Raw genomic sequence first — 3,330 nt, forward strand, 5'->3', positions numbered from 1 at the left:
AAAAGCAATGAAAAAATATCCCCAGGTGAGGGTAAGAAAAAGAAAAGAAAGAAACATAACAGTGTGAATAAACTTCCCAATTAGCAGGTAAGTTTTCAATAGGTGACTACTGTGGTATAATTCTTGAATTAGGAAGATAGTCTCACATTCGTGTTCACCACCCCGAGTCAAGTCTCCATCCATCACCGTCTGTCCTCCCTAGACCCCCTCCACCTCCTCCAATTCCGCTCTCCTGGCAGTCACCACACTGTTGTTCACGAGCTCATCAGTTTCTCTCTCTGTCTCCTATTTTTTTATTTTTTGTGCTCAATCCCCTCCATCACCCTTACCAATCTCCCACCCACCCCAGCTCAGACAACTGTTAGCTCTCTCTACAGCCTGCTCTCTATACATGAGTCTGTCTCTATTTTGCTTGTTAGTTCATTTTGTTCATTAGATTCCACATGTGAGTGAAATCGTATGGTACTTATCACTTCTTGGCCTTTTTGCTAAGATCAAGCATAGTACCTGTTCTTATCAGTTTAATATATGACTCTTTAACAAAGGGCAAAGGATACAAAGACTCACGTTCTATTTGGTAGTGATTCTCAAAAATACCTTTGTTTTCCAGGCTGGGTTCCAGCCTCCCAGATTCTCTGAAGTGAAAGGAGGGGCAAGGGTATTTACAGCATTGCAAAGGCCTTGTTCGCCCCCTGACTTCACGCTCAGCTAAACTTGGAAATACAATTGGCTTATTTTGTATAAATAAGCAAAAATGCTGGAAGGAATTAAATATCTTCATAAAACAAAACATTATGATACCAGAAACCCTTAGGAATAGCACTAATGCTTTTAAATGAAGGTTTTATTTGTCTCAGAGCTGCAAAAAGGAGTCACTAATGAGATGTCATTTAAATTCTAACACCTGTTTAATGGCAGTTTTTCTCTATCCCCAAAGAGTAACTGTTTATGAATGTTTGCAGTTTTCCAAGTGTATCTACAAGAATTGTTTTTTCATAAACAATGTGATGCCTTTTTTCTCATATGCTACAGTCACGTTGCAACATATGAGGAAAATTGTTGGTTGTGGCATTTTTGTTTTAGATATGTTTCAGAGATAGTGTTATTTCATACACTGAAACTTAAAATTTTATAATTCACATAGTAAATATTTTATCAGAAACTTCATGTGTTACAGATTTATGAGTATATATTGGTATAAGAAAGGTAAAATTTCTGGTTGTATTCTTTACCTAAATTTAAATATCATGTGAAAAGACATTGCTGAAAAATATGTTTGCCCCTATATTCCCTGTTATGAAAAATATATATATTTATAAATAAACATGCATACACATAGATTTCTAAGAGTTGCGAAAAAGAAATGCTTGTTGACTTTTTCACAGACAATAAATAACTGAAAAAGTCAGAAATGAGACTGTACCATTTCTTTTGTGATTTTATGTTTTTCTTGTGCAAACAATTTGTTATTCATGAAAGGAACCCACAATCACTACATTGCCATTTTTCTCTATGCTTTCTCCAGAAACTGATAGTGATGAGTAAGAGATACCATATAGATGAATATATGAATAATTATTTACTGTTAGAAATGCTTTTCTTTAGGATATATTCCATTTAGTATTCACAGCATTTTGTATAGGTTATTTTTATGTTTAGCATCTTTTAATAAAACCACTTATAGTAAAATAAATGACGTATATTTTAAATAAATTAACCTCTATCTTCAGAAATCCAAGTATAATTAATTTCTTTGGAGGAGCTGAGACATTAGGCCATGAATTCTAGGGAAACTACAGGAAATTCTTTTTTTAAGGAACTTATATCTTTTAATTAGTATGAGCCATGTTTCTTCTCTGTTAGCATGCTGAATATGTGACAGAGCAATCCTTGTTTGTGTCAGGAAAGCAGGAACTCATCTTGATAAAAGGTGAGACCAGGCCTAACCCTGCCTAAGGACTCTTTGGGATTTAAGCTGAGTGCACCAGGCTTACTGCAAAAAAGAACGGCTGAGCCATAAAATTCTCAAAGTATGGACTTGAGCATTTCTATAAAATCTAAATGTTCTGCACATTAAAGGAGGAAAGAAGAAAACTGTGGCAGATGTGACTGGATTTCCCATTATGCTGAAAACTATTCTAAATTTCTTCCTCATGATCATTATTCCTTAGATTTCTTATCACTTCTTTCAAATCATTTCTTTCTTCCCTTCGCATGATTCCCCACTCCATGAGATTCTTGCCAATTTCAGGTGCTCTTTTGAGCGAACAGAAGGACTGGATGTTTTTCAGTTTTTAGAATGCTTTCCTTTCTCTCTCTCTCTCTCTCCCTCCCTTAATCTCTGTATATGAATATATGTTTGTGTGTGTTGTATATACAAGTAAAATATTGAAGAACTGAAGAGTGTCCTTTTGTTCCTGGTTTATACAGTTTTTATTTACAGGTGGAATCTCAGTGCTTAATTGGTGTGCTCTCTAATTACCCACTAGATTTATTCACAGTCAGTTGACATATACCTTGCACTGAGCCGAGGGAAATAAGCATATTCTTTTTTTCTGTGCGGTTTCTTCCTGACTTATGAAAGCAAAATATCCATTCTGTATGGAGAGATGAATCAGCAATCCATATAATATCTATTCATCATACATATTTCACAAGAAGGATATTGTGGTGACTGCAAAGTTCTTACAAAAATAATATGGAAATCCGGAACTTGATGTGGAGTGTCAGAGAGCCTCTTACTATTATTTACCTTATCAGCTTTTGCTTTCTGAAATCAATGGAAGGGCATCAAGTTCAGCTAATCCATATTTCTGAGTATGAAATTGAATTTATAGTCTGTAGTATGTTGACTACCGCTCGCATTTAAGGCATAATTGATTTTTATTGAAAAGCCAGCAGGCACATCAAAAATTTCCACAAACCACAAGGATGTTAAATTTTACCCTGTTTAGATAATAGTGTGGCTTTATTTATCCTTTAAAATGAAGCTTTTATATTTATATCAGCAAATGCTATGGAAGTGTGACTGATACCTTATGAAACCATCAATCCATGGTTCTGTAGAACTGTACCGCACAGAAATAAGCAACTTTAGATTTCTAAGGTAAATGTCTATGGTTGGCTTGTTTAAAGATAAATGGATAAATGGAATAATAAATCTAGCACCATATCATGTCATGTGGGAAAGTTTTTTTTTTTTATTGAAACAACTGCTTGCACCATTATTTCTTTTCACCCAAAGTCCTTCTGTATCTTATTTTTACCTCTGATTAATAAATTACATATTTGTATCTGGATTAATTGTTTATGCATGTGAAATGTAATTTG

The 3,330-nt window shown here is 34.4% G+C and overlaps 1 pseudogene; it reads left to right on the forward strand.

The window, feature by feature from the left end:
* Positions 1–468: 468 nt before the first annotated feature.
* Positions 469–572, forward strand: LOC129068089 (uncharacterized; annotated as a pseudogene).
* The last annotated feature ends 2,758 nt before the right edge of the window (positions 573–3,330 follow it).

This window comes from Pteronotus mesoamericanus, unplaced genomic scaffold (assembly GCF_021234165.1).
Source record: "Pteronotus mesoamericanus isolate MK-2021 breed Mesoamerican mustached bat unplaced genomic scaffold, CSHL_Meso_final contig_20, whole genome shotgun sequence".
NCBI classification, from domain to species: domain Eukaryota; kingdom Metazoa; phylum Chordata; class Mammalia; order Chiroptera; family Mormoopidae; genus Pteronotus; species Pteronotus mesoamericanus.